At 52.6% G+C, this 19,969-nt stretch overlaps 1 protein-coding gene and 1 non-coding gene across 4 annotated transcripts in view; one reads left to right on the top strand and one right to left on the bottom strand.

The window, feature by feature from the left end:
- The window catches only part of TMEM266 (transmembrane protein 266), a 238,300-nt gene that overhangs the window by 112,514 nt on the left and 105,817 nt on the right, over positions 1–19,969 (bottom strand). The window lies entirely within an intron of this gene.
- Positions 2,883–2,989, top strand: LOC144931127 (U6 spliceosomal RNA). Its single transcript, XR_013636526.1, has one exon. It is a non-coding gene; the product is annotated as a U6 spliceosomal RNA (small nuclear RNA).

Here is a 19,969-nt window from a genome sequence, read left to right as displayed (position 1 = left end):
TGCCCCCCCCCCCCCCCCACGACGCACACTCCGACTAGCATGATTGGCTACGTACGATGTGAAAGAAGTTCAACACGCGTACCATGGACAGCTCCAAATGCAAAGGGAGACTTGTTTTGGTGTTGTTGCCGCTTTGGGGTTTTGCATCGGACTCAGAACCCGTCCCTAAGAGAGAGAACTCGGAACCCGTACCTAAGGGAGGTCCTCGCCCACACACATTTTGGCAGATTGTCAGCATCGGTCCGTTCAAGCAAGCCTGACTCCGCTGACGAGACGGTGATTGTCGAAGTCAGTCCAAAGTGTACTTGTGTTGAGCCAATTCTGCTGAAATTATGAACTCCCAGAAGGCCGTGTGGCTGATAGGATTTATAAAAGAAAACGTTTTTTTTCATGCGGAAAGACAAGTATGCGAAGCAGGCGTTGCTTTTTTTAACTACACAATGAATGTAGAGCCCCTTGTTCAACTATGGATACTGGCTTGCCCATGCCGAGTCAGTCATGGGGGGTTTACTTGACTACACTTCACCACGCCAGTCTCTCTTAAGTGTGGTGGACTCTCTCGGGTTACCACCCACTAAAAATTCAAACAAATTGAAGCATCATCATTACGACCATGATAACGATGAGTTAGATGATGATGATGGTAATATCGGGGAACGGGGGGGGGGCGAGGGGAGTGGGCCTTGTTTGGACCTTGTCCGGGAATTCCAACGCGCAGTCGTCTTGCGAGTAAGCCAAGCTTTCATGTTTGGTGAACCACACGCTTATACTCACAGCTTCACGTTAGAAAAAAATATATCAATTGTTTACAACTCATCTGCCTGCAGTTGTATTTTACACATGCCATCTGCAACCAACGCAGATGATTCAAAGCTTGCCAGGTCTCGCGGGTGACCAGGAGATTCTCCCGTCCTCACTGCCCTGTTGGCATAACAGTAGCCCCCGAACAACCAAACCTGACGTCTCATCGCTGAGTTCCCTCCGGCTACCGCTGGCCATTCAGGCCGAGCAGCGCGCGCCTGGATAGAAGAATGGGTCCACAGCTGGGCGGCTCCTAAACAAATGTCACTGGGACATTCCGCCGTAACGAAGCGGGCATCTCGAGGCCAGAGCCGTACTCGCTAACGTGATTAGATGGTCCTAAATCACATCATGAAATGCACTTCTCTGTCCGACAGCTTCTTCGGCTTAAACTCAATTTAGGAAGAAGTCCGGCCGTTAAGACGGTTTTAAAGCGGACGGACATAAAGCAATTCCCTCCCAGCCTTCCTTGCCGCTAAACTAATTTCCAAAAGTTCAACCAAGTCAATGGCCTCCGCGAAAACAATTCCGCAGCTAACCGACTGAATGCCTCTAGCTCGCGAGCGAAGGATTACAAAATATGACCCCCCCCCCCCCCCCATGCATTGCACATCCTTTCACCCCCTTCCCATAAGGAGACAAACTCTCATGCATTTCACGATGGAATTAGGTGGCCGTTAACCCCACCACTTAAACGCGGCGCGGTTTATTTAGACACTCGAATCATTATTTGAACAATGCCGAAGCTTCTTTAATCATTACGATCATCCACTGCCGTGGTCTATCCACTGCTGGGTGATAGCTTCCCACGCTGTCGTCATCCAGGATGTTGTTGCTGTTGCGTGTCGTCACTTGAAGATGTTTCTTGTTCATGTTTTTGTTTTGTTGCGGTTGCACCCGAGTCAAGAGCCGCATGGCTCACGGGGTTATACCTAATACATGAAAATGAAACTGAATCTCTCACGGACTCGCAATGATACAACAGTCCATCTCGCATTCTTGCGCCTGCACGCGAGGTGATGGCATGCTTTCATGGGTTGACGTGCATAAGGCAACGTATTAACATTTTAAAAATGTAACTTTGTTGTTAGATTATTGTTATGTTAGGCAAAAGGCAAACACGTGTCGCGTGAGTGTGCATGTCTGTGTGTGGGGGGAGCGGTGTTGCAGTGATTAGCACACTGCGCTACAAATCCGCTGACCCGAGTTAAATTCCCGCTCACGGCCAACATCGATTACGGATATTAGAAGCGGACCCGAGCCTCCTCTATGTCGACTCATCCTGAAATCGGCACGTGGTGCGATGTGTAAAACATCGTCACCAGGGAGGCGGAGAGTGGAGTCGGCCACCTCCCCCCTCGTCTGCCTTTGCCGACCTTCATTGGCGCTAATCGCTAACAGCACTTGCCTCGACAGCCTGTTAAGAGGCTACATGGGTGATCTTTGTCTGTTGTCTGCGTTCGCCAGGCGAAGGTCGTTGTCGGCTTGCCCCCCCCCCCCCAACCAACCCCAGTGGCTGCGTGACAGATGAGTGCCGGCAGATTATTAGTGCCCCTTCACCCCACCCTGGATGGACCCCCCCCCCCCCCCCGCACAAAGGTCGCCTCCTCACCAGGGAGGTCACAAAGAAAACGCCACCCCACAGGGCGGCGGCCCAGGGCCTCCTGCGATGGGCTTCCTCTTCCACATTCACATCATCATGATCATCACCATCACTGTCGTCAGCATCGTCAATGCGACGTGCGATGCAATGTGGATTTACGTAGCAGTCCGCGGGTGACCACGTCTCAAGGTGCTGCTCAGACGCAGTGGGCATCGTTATTGATAGAGAGAGAGAGAGAGGCAATCATGGGCAGAGAAGAGGGACTTGTATTTGGTCAGGGCATCGACAGCACGGATCGCTGGGGTAAGGGAGTTCAGGACTGTGGGGGCAGCAGAGTGGGGCATGAGCGACTTCCCACGCAGCGAAGGTTTATTAGAATATTTGACAGAAAGCATCGGTTGCTGACGCGCCTAGTGTGTGGAGGGAAGTTGAGTGACATGAGAGGGGAGAGGTGGGAGAGTGCGTGGAGGGGAGTAGAGTACTTGCTTCGGCAGTACATATACTAAAATTGGAACGATACAGAGAAGATTAGCATGGCCCCTGCGCAAGGACGACACGCAAATTCGAGATGAGAGGGGAGAGGTAGAAGAGTGCGTGGAGGGGAGTGGAGTGAGATTAGAGGGGAGGGGCAGGAGAGTGCGTGGAGGGGAGTGGAGTGAGATGAGAGACAGGAGAGTGTGTGGAGGGCAGTTGAGAGAGATAAGAGGAAAGAGGCAGGAGAGTGTGTGGTGGGGAGTAGAGTGAGATGAGAGGGGAGAGGCAGGAGAGAGCGTGGTGGGGAGTAGAGTGAGATGAGAGGGGAGAGGCAGGAGAGTGCGTGGAGGGGAGTAGAGTGTGATGAGAGGTAGGAGAGTGCGTGGAGGGGAGTGGGGTTAGATGAGAGGGGAGAGGTAGGAGAGTGCGTGGAGGGGAGGGGAGTGAGATAAGAGGGGAGAGGTAGGAGAGTGCGTGGAGGGGAGTAGAGTGAGATGAGAGGGGAGAGGTAGGAGAGTGCGTGGAGGGGAGTGTAGTGAGATGAGAGGTAGGAGAGTGTGTGGAGGAGAGTTGAGAGAGATGAAATGGGAGAGGTAGGAGAGTGCGTGGAGCGTAGTCGAGTGTGACAATCGGGGTGCGGTAGAGAATGGTGAATCAATGGATGGATTCCTGGAGAGTTAAAGTTATAAATGTTCCTCCACTCTTTTACCAAAATCACCAGGAGCTGTATCTACTCTTTAAATGAAGGCATTTAGAAAAAGAAAAAAAACGTTGTTCTAAACTACACAAAAGTTACATGCGAGAGAAAATTGGATACAGCTTGTTGAACAATCTCAATTGTTATCCAAAGCCTAATAAAACGAAAACCATGTTTGGTTCATATAAATTACGATCATCGTAGCCACAATCGTGACAACGACCATCGCTCCCGCTACGCTCGGCAGAGCGCGCACAACGCGACTCTCCGCACGGGAAGGAGGGGAGAAAAAAAAAGAACAACCCCCGACCGTGGCGAAATCACCGCGGCCCACCGTGGCATCTTTTATTTAACAGCGCGCCCGTCTTATTTTTCCTTCTTATATCCACCCCGCGCACGTGGCATAGATTAGTGTAAACCTATCAGAGCTGCTTTTCCAATTGATTGGAAGCACACACCGGGTGCTAAAGGTCACGGGAAGAAGAAGAAGAAGGGGGAGGGAAAAAAATCCCGGCGGAGGCGATTGGATATGCGACAGGACGGACTCGCCGGGGTCAACCCTCGCAGGGATTAAACCTGCTGCTGCTGCGAGCTCTCGATCTGCGCAATCAGAAAAACGAAATTAATCACCGCGAATCGAGCGAGGCGAGGCGAAGGGTGGTGATGGGTGGTGGGGGAGGGAGGTTACAGCCTCCGTCGCTTTCAAACAATGAATATGTAACGAGTCGCACGAACAAACGTGGCAGCAGGGAGCCCGACGGGAACTTCCGTCGCGGTGGTCGTGGTGGTCGTGGCAGCGCGGCGCCGGTTTCTCGGCTCCCAGCGCCGGCCGACTTCAATCTGCCCTCGGCTGCCCCCCCCCGTGCCCCCCCTTCCCCCCTGCCACCACCTCAAAGGTCACGGACAATCCCCGGTATCCGCCGTGACCCTGGGAACGCTTGAGGTGTCGTCGTTGTTCTTGTTGGTGCTCTCATTTTGCCCCCCCCCACCCCCCCACCGTCCCCTCCTCCTCCTCGGGCTGGCACCAGCGCAGCAACCGCAAACGCGGCGGTGGGGGGGGGGGTGTGGTGGGGGGGGGTGGGGGAGAGGAGGGGTGGGGGCAAGGGGGGGGCACGCGGGGGATTCGCGATGGGCGACTTCGCAAATCGGCGTCCGGTCGCTGATTGCGAGGAGGTTCACGGGGGGCGCGGCGTGGACGCGCGCCCCCCCCCCCCCACGGTGTGCTCCTGCCATGAAACGTGGTCTCGTCGCTGTGAGGATGGGGATGGTTTTGTTGCGTTTGTTTGTGTTTGGTTGATTTGTTTACCTTTTCATGTACGTTGCACCACGGTCGTGTTTTTTTGTACCGTGTCGTTGTTGCGGTAGTAACGATCTGACCCCCGTGCCCCGACTGTCCGGATATCTGTGAATAGTGAATAAGAGCTTTACAGCTCATCGGATTCCTCCAGGATAAATACAATATTCTGATTCCGATTCTATAATCGCTGTACACTGGCTGCTCCTGCTGCTGCTGTTCTCACATTTGCCCAAGTCACGGACACTAACCCCCCCTCGCCCCTAATTATTTTGTTTGATTATTGGAATCGTTTAGAATTATTATTTTCGCGAATGGAAGTAATTATAAAAAGTAATAGACCGGTCTGCAATAACTAAAAGTGATCTGACAAACACATGGCATGCGGCCTCAAGAGACTATGGATGTCGGTGCTGTTAGCGAGCGCACATTAAGGGCAGAATGGCGCACAAGAAGGGAGGATGTGACCATCAGCGTGCCTGGCAAACCTTTGTCTCCCCAACGTCACTGCTTTTTCACTCACTGCACCATGCACTCGATTACGGCTGAGTCGACCTAAGAGAGGCCCGGGACCCTGTTTTCTGATTCCGCTCGCCACTGACGTTAGTCATGACCGGGGGGTTGACCCCGAGCAGCCGGGTACAAGGGGAGGGGGCAGTTCGCGAACACCAGTGGTGGCGCAAGAACCCCTCTTCCGATTCATAAACTCCTCGTGGGCCGACAGAAGCGACGTGGACAAGAGGCAGTGCTGCAGCGCTGCTGAGAGAGATGTCGACAAAATATGCGTCGAGGCGGGAGAAGAGAGTTACAAGATCGGGAGGGAGAGATGCGATATTCACGTTTTAATGTTGATTGGGAATTTGAATTACAGCGGATATTTGGTCCACCCGTAAAGATTCTACGATATTTGAGCCCCTTGAGTGTCTTCTTCTTCTTCGGGGTACTAAGCTGCTTCGGGGTCTGTGTGCAAACCACTGCACCACCACTCCCCACGGCGCACAGCAGCAACAGCTGGTGCTCGTGCCGGCTATGCCAGGCAGAGGGTTGACCCAGATGCACAGGGCAGCCACCTAATGCTGCTGCCAAGGTGCAAAGAGTGATCCACAGGCGGGGATTAAAGAAAGAGTTCCTCCTAATTAACTTGGCCAACGAGTGCTGAGTCGGCCTTCCTGGGAAAATAATGGCACGTGCTTTACTGCATTGGGTCCAATGTTGGATCCGTTATATCTTTCTCTTGTTGCTTGCTTTAATTTGTTTCATATTGTATTGCTTTATTTTGTCTTTGGGAAGAAAAAAAACGTGCTGTAATGTTAATACAATGATGTTGCTTCAATGCCCCTGTATTTACAATACGGGGCGAAGCGACAGCACCACTCCACTCTGAACCCACGTGGGTTGACAGGGGTGACCATCATCAGCCATGATCCATCTACTGCTGGATGAAGGCCTCCTCAATACACGATGCGGTGGCTTGTCCAAGTCTATGGTTGGCTTTAGTTGCCTGGGGTCTGGACGCGTTCATGATTATGTCAGGGGTTGTTGGGTTGGGGGACCTTAACTTTAGCCCGGACTGTTCTGGCCGTAAACCACACCCGGGCACACCACATCCATCATGTGTTGGCGAGATGTTTACGGTGGCAAGATGTTAACTGCTTCGTCTCGTATACAGGAGGTCGTGGGTTCAAGCCCGGCCCTGACGCCTGCTGTATATTTGGAGTTTGCACGTTCTCCGTCTTTTTTACATTTATCATCAACGTGCGTTTAGAGTACTTGGCCGCGACAACTTTGCACGTGACGATAAGCCACTTCGTTGGGCCATCATTTGTGATGGCCAGGTCGCTTCTGACAAAAAAAAAATCGCGGTACAGCTCAGTGGGCCTTACCTGGTAAAATTTAAAATAGTAAGTTAGTTGGTTTACCTCTCGCAACGGCTGTGGCCACTCCTCGTCACGTGCCGCTTGCGCCAGTCGCTCACCGGCGGCCCGGAACACATTGAGTGAGGAATTAAGCGCTGCCTGGGGGGACCCATAAAACACCGTCTTCGCGGAAGCATCTGGGTCGCGGGAGCGTGTCGAAGTCGAAACTCCGCGGCGGCTGCCTCTCGCCTAATAACGGAGCTCAGTGCTCAGTGATGGGGGAGCTCCCAGAAGGTACAATAACATAAGGCAGCAAATGAAAGCCAAAGCAAGGTAAATAATAATAATAATAGGGGGGGCTTAATTTATCTCCCAGTATTTTCCGGGTCTCTGGCAGACTAGAGCGGGTGGCAAGGTGACTTAGCAGTAGGCACTGACATAGCGAGAGGCGTTGTGGACGATGTGGTGTGCCGGGAGAGAAATCATTTTCTGGGTCGCCAGCCAGGACAGAGCAGGTGGAAAGTATATCCCTGAAATATACTGAAATTACTTACAATAGTCGCATTGGATCATGATCAAAATCATCATTATACCCAGCCCTTGTGAGCCATTTTAACGAATTTGACCCGAATTAACAAGGGCGAAGAATTATTTTCATTTTTTTTACTTAAAAACATTCACATATTCTTGGAAATAAAAAAAACCCTTTGTAAAAATGCGTCAGCTGCGTTCGCGGGTATCGATAAAATGTTCTGTTTATGAAGTCTGGCTTAAAATATTAAGACAATAGTGTTGAGTATTTCTGCTCTGTGTGGGAGGAAATCCAAGAGGCAGGAGAACACTCAGCAGCGAGGACATATTATGCAAATGCTGAAAAGACAAACCCAAAACCCAAAACCTACGAGCTGTACTGCATAATGTAGGAACTCTATTTATAGGCAACTCAAAGCTCCATCTCTGTGCCAGCCGTCAAGCCGACTTGCTGTACTGCAACAATACAGGAGGAACTCCATCTGCAGGCACGTCAATTCGTACGTCGGTTGCACCATGCAACTCATAGCTCCGTCTCTGTGCCAGCCGTCAACCCCACTTGCGAGCCAGCCATCCGCCGACCGGCTTCCACCGCGACACACACACACGCACGCCCAATTAATTACGGCCCGCTTTGTCTTAATTAAAGGCAGATTTAAATGTGCATGACAACATGTCCCGACAGCGGCGAGGGCAAGCCTCACCCCCCCCCCAACCCCATCGTGGTTTAAGCCGCGAGCTCCGGATGAATTGTGGCAAGCGCGGATAGGCCGAGGGGGAGGAATCGGCGCGTCCTTCAGCGGATCCGCGCCAATGCGTTGCAGTCCCCAAGTTTAATTGAATAATAGCGTTGTATTGTGTGTGTGTGTTTTTAATTTAATTACTACGGCCAGTGCGAGAGCGTCGCGGTCCGCCGCTCAAGGCGCTCGGGTGCACACTCGCTCGCGCTAAATGGTTAACAGATGCCCATTTGATCTTCTGAAGAATTACTTTTGGTAAAACCCGCTGAACACTGCGGGTGGGCGACGATGAAATGATCGCAAGCCCGAGATCCCCCCCCCCCCCCAGCGTGCCCACGCGCGCGCACTGCCCGCACGCGCGCGCCACTCAAGAGCGCCACCAAGATCGCGATGCGCGGAGTAATGAGAGGGAGCACCAAATACGGACAGCGAGCATCTCTGCTTCTGCGCCAAGGGGGGGAGGGGCGGGGGAGGGGAGGAGGGGGGGAGTGTGGGGGGAGGGGAGGCGGGGGGGAGTGTGGGGAGAGGGGAGGCGGGGGGGAGTGTGGGGGGGAGGGGAGGCGGGGGGGGGGGAGTGGGGTGGAGGGGCGGGGGGGGGGAGCCCAGATTCGAATGTTTACAAGACGGAGTTGCCGACTCGCCCCCCGTCGCTCGTGATGTGAAGACGTCGCCGCGGTTTGACGAGCCATCAAGACGGGGAGGAACATCTACCACAATAAGGGTTTAACATCCTCTGAGGTATAATGCAAAGTAATAACAGGACGTATCGAGGCAATAAGAATTTCTCACAGTACCCGGAATACATTGCCGTTCGTACTGTTGTAGTGTTCTTGTGATGACTGTGGAAACTGACGAAAACCGGGACTTTCACGTGCCGGGAAGAGTTACAGATTTACCAGAGCAGCAGCTGCCTCAAACACGAGGACGGACAATCCTGGTAAATCCAGGACGGGTGGCAACCCCCAAGCCAGAACATGAATCAGACTGTGTGTGTGCGTGCGTGGGCAGACGCCCCCGCAGTTTCACCAACCCCGCACCTTCCCGTTTCCAGCTTCTCCGTTTCAATGCGGCAAGGTATGACTCAGCGAAATGTCCTCAATTAACTGGGACTTCCATTTACCGTCGGGCCGATATTATTTCACAGCCAAGGGGAAATGTGAAGGCCCCCAGATGCATTCGCCAAGCGGGGGTCAAGGCTGGAGGCCCCCCATTCGGAGCAGGTGCTCTAATTAATAGAGAGGCGACCACTCGCGAGACGAAACCTCTGAGTCAGCTGCGAGCCCCGTAATGCAGCCACGCGCGTGACATTGGTCCGCGGTGGCGCGGTGAGCGAGCGAGCGAGTTGGGCGGTGCGTCCGTGAGTGAGCAAATAAGTGAGTGGTCGAGTGTGTGAGTGAGTGGGTGGGCGGGTGGATGAACGGGTGGGTGGGTGGGTGAATTGGTGGCAGGTGAGTGGAGTGAGCGAGTACTCAAAGGGAATGAACTCACGCGTGAGTTACTGAGAGTGCGTGGTGAGAGAGTAGGAAATGAATTAGAGAATAGACGTCTTGTTAAGTGAGCGAGTGAGTAAACAAACACACGAGTGGTGTGTGGGTGACGTGATATGTGAGCGAGTAAGTAGGTGAGCAAATAAGTGAGCGAGTGAGTACTCAAGGAATAGGTGGGTGCATGAGTTGGAGGGTGGGTTGGTGGGTGAAGGAGCGAGCAAGTAAGATGATGGCTGGGTTCGTGAGTAAGTGAGATGGGTGCGTGAGTAATTGAGTGAGCAAGCATTCCCTCAACAGACGCAATTTTTTCCTCGGCACACACAACTCTACGCCCATCTATCCGGCAAACCCAACTTTGCCCGAGCGCCGTGTTCATGGCAATGGTAAAGGAATGAAGTGATGATCTCACCTACTGACACGGCTCTGTGGAAGCTACACAGCGACACAGCAGCAGCCACCGAAGGTGAAACAGCCTCACTCTCAGCCAGCTGCGACAAGCAGACAAAGGGGTCCAGGAGAACTATCCGGAGAGTTGCCACCTGTCCGGTTTTTTTTCTTTCGGATAGCCATCCTTTGAATATCTTGCTATTGTTTTCCAGGACATTATAAGTCCTTTTTCATTTACGCATCAGAATAAAGCACGACCCGAGGCAATGGAATTCACGTGCAGTTCTCCCCTCTTCTGGTATTGTGAGATATTCTTCTTCCCGTGATACGTCCCGTTTTGTTGCACCTCAGAGGTGGCAACCCTCCGACTGCTCGATGACGCGGATCACACAGCGGAGAGCGATTCGCAGTGATGACGGATGATTAAGGTGTTCAACTGGCCGGGGACTCCACCCTCTTGCTCCAGCTGCTTCTCCTGTTCCAATAACGCTGACAGAGCAGTCCATAATAGGTGCCTAATACTTGCAGCTGCAGCCGTTTCACATATAGCCACCCACTGGAACCTACAGCCCACACACACAGCTTCCCACGTAATCTCGCAGCCCACACACACAGCCACCCACATGAACCCCACACACAGACAGCCACCCACATGAACCCCACACACACAGCCACCCACATGAACCTCACACACACACAGCCACCCACATGAACCCACAGGCCACACACACCCCACACACACACAGCCACCCACGTGAACCCCACACACACAGCCACCCACGTGAACCCACAGGCCACACACACAGCCACCCACATGAACCCACAGTCCCCACACACAGCCACCCATATGAACCCCACACACAGCCACCCACATGAACACCACACACAGCCACCCACATGAACACCACACACACAGCCACCCACATGAACCCCACACACAGCCACCCACGTGAACCCCACACACACAGCCACCCACATGAACCCCACACACAGCCACCCACATGAACCCCACACACACAGCCACCCACATGAACCACACACACAGCCACTCACATGAACCCCACACACAGCCACCCACATGAACCCCACACACAGCCACCCACGTGAACCCCACACACACAGCCACCCACATGAACCACACACACAGCCACCCACATGAACCACACACACAGCCACCCACATGAACCCCACACACAGCCACCCACATGAACCCCACACACAGCCACCCAAATGAACTACACACACAGCCACCCACATGAACCACACACACAGCCACCCACATGAACCCCACACACACAGCCACCCACATGAACCACACACACAGCCACCCACATGAACCCCACACACAGCCACCCACATGAACCCCACACACAGCCACCCACATGAACCCCACACACAGCCACCCACATGAACCCCACACACAGCCACTCACATGAACCCCACACACACAGCCACCCACATGAACCCCACACACAGCCACCCACATGAACCCCACACACAGCCACCCACATGAACTCGACACACAGCCACCCACATGAACCCCGCACACACAGCCACCCACATGAACACCACACACAGCCACTCACGTGAACCCCACACATAGCCACTCACGTGAACCCCACACACAGCCACTCACATGTACCCCACACACATAGCCACCCACATGAATACCACACACAGCCACCCACGTGAACCCCACACACAGCCACCCACATGTACCCCACACACAGCCACCCACATGTACCCCACACACACAGACACCCACATGAACCCCACACACACAGCCACCCACATGAACACCACACACAGCCACTCACGTGAACCCCACACACAGCAACCCACATGTACCCCACACACAGCCACTCACATGAACCCCACACACAGCCACCCACATGAACCCCACACACAGCAACCCACATGTACCCCACACACAGCCACTCACATGAACCCCACACACACAGCCACCCACACCCCACACACACAGCCACCCACACCCCACACACAGCCACCCACATGAACCCCACACACAGCCACCCACATGAACCCCACACACAGCCACCCACGTGAACCCAGAGGGCCTTATCCTCAACGCTTCATCACAATTACTCCCCCCCCCCCCCCCCCCAAAAAAAGCCAACGCCAATTTCATCGCATTTCCAATTTTAGAGGGCTCGCGCCGCACGGCCCTGTGAGCAGGCCGTGCCATCCTTCAACGGCACCACATTAGCATTCCTTAGCGCACCCGGAGGAATATGTACGGCGCACAGCAGAGGAGCGCCACGTCCACCTCTCACGATGCGCGGTGCCTGTCGATCCATTGAGAAGCATCGCGTCCAACCCCCAACCACACCACCCCCCCCCCCAAAGCCCCCCCCCGCACCCCGCCCCCCCCCGACCGTGGCCGGTTTGCAGCAGCGCAAGAGGCTCGCGCCGTATATTTGACGCTTCTTTACGACTCTCCCCGGCCACATTTAATAAGAAGCCGTCGTGACGGCCGCAGGGCTTCTCTCCTCGGGGGGGGGGGGGGGAGCCGTTTGTGATGGTGAGGGGGCAACCGGCGATGGGGGGCAGCCCCCCCCACCCCACCCCCCCCCCCCCCCCCCCCGCGTCTCCCCGACGACAGCTGTGCCCTTTCCAATTTTTTAAAACAAATTTTGACGGGCCTCTTGGTACGGCTGCCTGCCGAAGCCAACACGGCTTTCCGGTGGAGGGGAAAATCTCCACGCCGCACGGGGGGAGCGCGCAGCGAGCCGTGACCGCCGCACTACCACGAGGGCAACGGACACAGCGACCTGGCCTATGGCCAACAGACGTTCACAGTCACAGTGATTTCCCGCTCAAATGAGTATTGAGTTGACGCCCCTCTCCCGTATAGAAACCTGAGCCAGTGGCGGGAATACCCTATTGCTGCGGCCAGGGGTGAGTCTCTCCTTAGAACAACCGGCGTTGACTTTTCCCCAAAGTGGTACTATTTTATCGACCCTCACCCGAGAGCATGATGGGCTGAGTCAAGCACCGACCAGGATTTGAACTCGCGACCTTCTGATTGGCTGCTGCTCGCTATTACAGCTGAACCATCTGTCTGGATCATCCGATTCGTGAACTTAGCAGAGACAACGTTTCCCCGTACAGCCTTGACAGACTGTAGGGGCAAGTGCTGTTAGCGAGCACCGACAAAGGCCAACGCAGCACACCTGGTGGTGGTGGTGTCGTGGCGAACACCAGAACCGGCCGCCTTTTCTCGCCAGTGGTGATGTTTAAACACTGCACCAGGTACCCATATATTCGCCAATGATATTGGCCACGGGTAGAAATCTAACTCGGGTTTTTCTACTTTTGCAGCGCCACGTGGTAAATTAAACACAATGTGTGCGTGTAGGTTCAAGCGCACGTGTTTTTGCCTTTGAGCGTTAAAACATGAAGGCTTCGTGAAAAAATAATTATATTCGCTTTGCTGATATATCAAATGGGGCCCGCGATGTGATCCTTTTTTTCCCCACTTTCAAACAAAGATAACAAATTACAATCGTAAGTGCACAATACCTAAGAGCCGAGGCCCTATGCAAGCAGTAACGGTATTAAAAATTTAACCATATTGATCAAAGTATGAATTTTTAAAGAAACCACTCTTTTAACTACTACGGGGACACAATTTCAAGAAACGTTAAATTATGTATATTTATTTGACATCAAATAACATGTTCTTAACTACACCGAGACAATGCCATTACCGGAGTGCATTCAATTCACTCGTACGGGCCAACGAGTCCGCTTCCATGCTGCCTCCCGCGTGCAGCTTCTCCTGGACGGTGTTGCAGGGTCAGATGCAGCCTTTGAAATTAACGACACGTTATAAAATTATAATTATAATAATGTTAATACATTGCTTCTTTATCCAGGAGAGCCACACTGAGTCGAATGACCCATTCTCAAGATGGTCCTGCTGCTGCTACGTTGAGTTTTGTTTTATTTGAAAGACGTTTTATTGTTGGTTATTATTATTCTAAAAGTGGGAGGAAACCGGACCACCTGGAGAAAACCCACGCACGTGCAAAGGGGGAAACACGCTATCGCCGTACAGATGGAGAGAGGTGGCGATTAGTCCACTTGCTGTGCTGCCTTCTCCTGGTGAGTCAGGGTAAGGCGGGCACCTCGACGCCCAAGGGATGGGAGTCTCACAACATCTGTGTGCTGATCCACCAACCCTGGCTGCTGCCTCCACAGTGATGGGTTCGAGGCTGACACGTGCAGCAGCGTAGCCAGCACTGTCCGGCTACGTAGCACCCAATGAAAGTTGAATAAATATTAAAGAGATTTACAGCCCTGTCAATGCACCGCTGGATGAAGGCCTCCCCCAAGCCAAGCCACGTCATTCATGGGGGTCTATAACACATTTTTTTTCTGGCCTGGACTTTTGCAGCTGTTTTAGACTAATTTCAGGGTGCTGATTCCAAATCTGATCTCAGATTTGCTCTATCACATCTAATTTTTATGCTATCGGCATACCCCATTTTCATTGATTTTACCCGAAATTAACTCTGTCACTTATGATTGCAAGTTGTTGCGAGTCAGTGACTGCTTTAGTGTTAAAATATGGTGCTGTATTTTTAGGATAGTGTGTTTATAATATCATTTTATGTAGATATCCACATTTATTTAATATTTTTCTTCTGCAGTTTTTATTGAAAATGCAATATTTGATATCTCAAAAACCTGATATGATAGACAAAAACTGATGCCAGATTTGGAATCAGCACCCAAATATTACTTTAAAGCCGTTGGAATACCTTATGCCAGAAAACGTGTGTTGATCAGTGTAATCAGAATTCATCGCGCTGGTCAGTAATTCATTCATTTGGTAATATGTACAGATACAGTGTGAGGTACATTTGATTAGTATTAGCATTATTTTGATTCTCATTTAACCTGTTTACTCAGGGAAGCCTCACTGAGCCTCAAGACTCTTTTTCAAGAGGCTCCTGCCAAGCCTGTCATAGTCAGGGGGCGATGTTTGCTACGTATAATCTCAACGGAGAGTAGTTTTCCAGGTAACGTTTCAGCATCGGTATTTACGGTCAATACCAGTGAACAGTGCAGGTTTGTTTCAGCTTTTGATGATTCCCAATGTGGTCGTCTAAAGTGAAACCCACAAAACCCGGTCCCAAAAATCCCTGCCCCCACACCTCTGCGTCCACACCTCTTACACGCGCCCTCTGTCCCGACGTAAATCTCCCCAACGAGACACACCGCGCCCGTGTCTTATCGACCTGGCCGGCGAGACCGGACGGAGGGGGATCGTAACTCGAGCCAACCGCGCTCACCGTATCGCGTGACCTCTTCCCGCAATGGAAAGCGGCGTGTGTGTGCGTGTGTGGGGGAGAGGGTGGGGGGGCGAGAGTCGGACGCAAGCGGCCCCCGCGCCCGCTCGGGTCCTTGCGTCGATGTAACGACTTCGGTTGGCAGTAGCCACTTTGCTTGCGATGCATTCTCTAACGAACCCGGCAGCCAGTCATTAAGCGGGGTATCACTTTACAGACTTTGGGCCACGGCAAACGCCCATCGGCATGCTGGCAGCCGAGTTTGGTCAATATATATATACGCGTGTCATCAAAGGTTCAAGACAAAACGTACAGTGCAAGGTGTGCGACGATTAAGTAAGTAAGCAAAAACAAAATAACACGTAAGTAAATTAAACGCGGCCCATAACGGGGAGTATTAGAAAACAAATTGTCCCCGTGCATTTGCCCCCCGGTTGGGTTTGTGCGCGGGAATATGCACGTAAGCATTGTACGTTGAACTTCTTTCACACTGCACGTACCCAACCGTGCTAATCGGAGGTTCGGATGCAGGCAACAAACATTCCCTTTGCACGACCGCCGCACCCGCAACTGACTGCCCTGATCCGATCGCATTTAACAAAACAAACCCAATCGCCCAAAAGTGGAGGATCGTATGGAAGAGCCCACCATGTGCTCAACGTGTGGACGGGAACGCGATCGCGGCTCCCAGAAGCCACGTGTCTCTCTCCGCTGTCACGTGACCGCTAGCACCACCTTGCTCTCCACTGATCTTGCTGTTCATGCATGGATCATAACATTTATGCAACGAAGATTTTTGCTCAAGTCTCAGGACCCTGGTTTGAAGGTTGTCCCACTCACATTCAGATGTATGGCTCATTACATTACTGAGTGTTTGGCTTCGAGTGTGGAAGAATCCGGAATATCCAGAGAAAGCCGATGCATACGAGTAGCGTAATACGTAAAGTTCTGCAGAAATAGATTCAAGAATCCAGTGTTGTACTGCCACCTACTAGCCACCTCACAGCCCAAGCCGACCACACCAGAGAGTGTTCCATCCAATTCCTAAGCAGGCTCAAAGCCTGTTGAGCTTCAGTGCAATGTTAGTTGTAGGCTCCAGCGTATACATCATTAAGACGCCTAATAGCACTAGTGTAACTGGCCACACTTTGCTGATGAGACTGAATGAAGTTGAACCGGGTACAATGGTTGCATTGTTCAATCACCTTAACTGTTAACACTAATTCACCTGCAAGAAGGCTTCTAGGATCGTAGGCTGATGGATACGATGTTATTTTTCTCTAAGCGATTAAACAAACTCCCTTGCGTTCATTTGTATTGTTAAAATAATTAGCTAAAGCAAGACAAAAAATGTTTTTTAAACAACTTTGCTGCTCACAACTACATTCGACACTGTGGCCTTAAATGTAAAAAAATATATGATTGCCAACGTTTCGGGCAACGGCCCTTTTCATTGCACATGAGTCACAAGGTAGTGCTATTGACGAATGCGTTGAGTTGTTTTGGTCATTGTGCTTGTGCACCACTGCCAATGCAGCAGCTTCACTAAATCATTTGTTAAAATGTGACAATAGCACATCAATTAACATATTATTGATTTATTTTACAATATCGTTTACAGGAAATTTTGTCCGGAAAAATTGTCGCTCACGTTTAAATGACGAACAGATATGTGTCTATCTTGGCAGCAAAGCGATACATTTTGCTCGCGCAGTAATGCCGTTTGGCATTGCTCACACGAACCTAAGAAATCAAAAATTCACCGTTCCGTATTTCGTTTCTCACTCTCCGTGGATTAAAGGGCGAAGCCGAGGAAGAGGAGGTAAAAAAATGGAAGAAAAAATGCAATTCCCACAAAATGCAAAACTCAGGCTATGGTTGACGTGTTTCAATCGTTACCAAAACACAAACAGAATTACTTTAGGCTGCGAGGTTTCACTTGATTTGTTTCCACTTTAACCCAAAAACATAATAACACTTTTGCGCACAACGACCGGGGCTTTGAGTGCAGGGTTCCAGGGCCCGGTGAGGCTCCGTCATTACCGCCACTCCCCGTGAAGAGCGCCTTTGCTATTTGCTCAACACTGGAACAAATCTGCCACCGCGGTGCTTGAAGGAAGCGTGCAAAACCAGAGCGGCAGAGGCAATAATGAAAGGATTTTAAAAACTCAAGGCCCTCTCGCTTTAATATTCTACATTTGTTCGGTGTCGTTAACATTCGCGGCAAGCGGACGCCGCTCTCCATGGTGCTAGGGCCCCACCCACCCACCGTGCCCGCCCCACCGCCCACTCCAAAGCTGCCAATATCGCCCCTCGTTCTACATCACCACAACCGCCACTGGCAACCACTGCCGCCCTCTTCAAGCCCATTTCCCCGTGCGCCCGCGTGCAGGTTCACACCGAAAGCTTTCTCAACGGCGCCCGGCGAGCGCCGCTGCAAGGACGCAAATAACCATCAACGGCCCTCCCTTCATATGCACGGTTTATTTAAGCATCACTTTGGCGTGTTTGATGTGGGGGGGGGGGGTGCAGTTTCGTGTGGAGAGAGAGGAGGTGGCGGTGGGAGGGGATGGACGCTGGGAAAACAAACAGGGAGGGAGCGAGGGAGGGGCCGCGCCAGGCGCAGCGCGGATAATTGGTTCACGAGGTCCAATTGTTGCAATAAAGCATGCGGCCCACGCGTGGCGCCGTGCGCGGGGAGCCGGAGAGGAAGAGGGCTGCGCGACGGCATCGCGCGTGACAGCGGCGACGAGCGGCCGCGGCGGCGGCACGCGCGCAAAAGTGCAAACGAGGCGCGCGCATGCACACGCACGCACGCACGCACGCGCGCGCGCGCTCCTCCACGCTCTCCCACTTGTTCCCGCTCGTGCTCTCTCTCACCCCCCGCCCCGCCCCCCATCCACCACGCTCCCTCCCCTCCCCTCCCTGTGAATACTAAAGTGGATTGCCTATAAATGGCCCCAGCAATTGTTGAAAACAAAATGGCGAAGAATGCAAGTAAATAAATAAAACCGCTGGCTGGGGACAAAATAAATATATATATTAATAAGCGCACAAATGCACGCGCGCGTGCGTGAACACGGGCTGGTGAGTCGTAAATGCGCGATGTGTCAGGCTTGGCTGCCTTTTTAGAGCGAGCGCTCGGCGAGCCTCAAAACGGATGCTTCCCACCGCTGTCAGTAAGCCTTAGTGTCACGCCACACACGCACGCACGCTCGCTCGCTCTCCTCTTCTCGTGCCAGTCACCTCGGCGGCATTAGGGCCGCATTGATGCCCAAGCACAAACGGGGCTGAGCCCGCGCACAGCCGAGAAACCCGGCAGCAATTTATAAACGGCACAGCTATAGCCGCCGCCACCCCTCGCAACATCCGCCGCTCCCCAGCGGTGTGCGTGGGGCGGGCAGCAGTCACGCTTTGTGGGGGGGTGGAGGGGCTGGTGTTAGAGAGAGAGAAGAGTGAAATGGCTTGGGAAGGGAGGGAGGATTTGATGGGGAGGTGGTGATGTTCACCTGCTATTGGCCGGCCTAAAAAAAAAATCCCCGGTCTAAGCAAGCGTCCGTGTGCGGAATTAAAGAGACGAATGATTAAAGAGACGCTTCAATTCCGCGAGCCGTAAAATCGTGGACGTCGCAGGAATAAACGAGAGTGGACACTCAGAGGCTGCCGTTCCGCGCTCCCCGCCGCGTTTGCGGCCCGCGCCTTCAGGCTGATATTAAGAAGTGGAGAAAAGAACCGAAGAAGATGAATAGAAAGAAAGGGAAAAAAACGCCGCCAAAGCACGTGGACCGGAACGTCGGACATCGCATCTGACAGACAACACGCGGTACGAAACGGAAACAGATCGGGAGAGTTGTGCAGCGTGACCGCGAGAACCCTACGCAGTGGTGCAGGTCGCGGAGCCTTTGCTGGCGAAGGTTACGCGACCCGCTGGTGGCGTTTCTCTGCGTACTGCCCGGCCGAGTGGTGGACCAGCTCTATCAGAGTGAGTGCTTGAACCCCATCGCGTGCCAGGTCGTGAGATCAGGCTCCAGCAAAATTTCGAGTTGCTGTGAGGTGGATAACATTAGAACCACTGTGGTGGAGGGATGGCCTTTGACCCTGGTAATGTTGAAATTTCACCCAGAGTGGAATTTCAACATTAAGGGTGGCTCGGAGTGCGCCCGTCGAAACAGACGCTTCCATGTTGTTTCGTCAAATGTTGTAGGTCATGTGACGTATGCGAAGCAGCAAGTAGCAGCATTATCAGGGCCATTGGAAGGTTCAAATAATGGGCAAACCCATTGCAAGCGTCACTTCACTTTTAGCCCGACTTTTGTTTCAGTATCTTAAATCCCACCCCGCCACCTCTGTTCACCTGGCAGCATAAACGTCTTCAAGGAATGTGCCTCCTCAGCGTGTAAAGAGAAGGCCCGGTACGTACGTAGGTTGAACTTCTTTCGCGCCGTACGTAGCCCAACCATGCCAATCGGAGGTGCGCTCTTCAAGGAGAGTATTCTCTCGAGCTCCCTCTAGTGGAGGCCCCTTCCGCCAGCGGTGGCGGGTGCAAGCAATTGCAGGGCTGCGCCTTCACCCTTTGGTTTTACTCTCCACGCTCAAACGTCCGCACGCTGCGCTGGGTGACGACGCGCGTCCACGTTTCATCGGCTCCGGTTGGAGATGTAAAACGCCCTCTTCATTGTCCAAGTGCACAAACGCACGGCTAGTATTGTTATCATCATCATCATTATGCGGCGTAGCCGCTTCAGTGAGCTCAAACAATTCATCATAGGTCGATTAAAAAT

This window comes from Lampetra fluviatilis, chromosome 3 (genome assembly GCF_964198595.1).
Source record: "Lampetra fluviatilis chromosome 3, kcLamFluv1.1, whole genome shotgun sequence".
Taxonomy (NCBI): domain Eukaryota; kingdom Metazoa; phylum Chordata; class Hyperoartia; order Petromyzontiformes; family Petromyzontidae; genus Lampetra; species Lampetra fluviatilis.
Note: the sequence above shows the minus strand (reverse complement) of the source record. Positions and strands in the feature narration are given on the sequence as shown.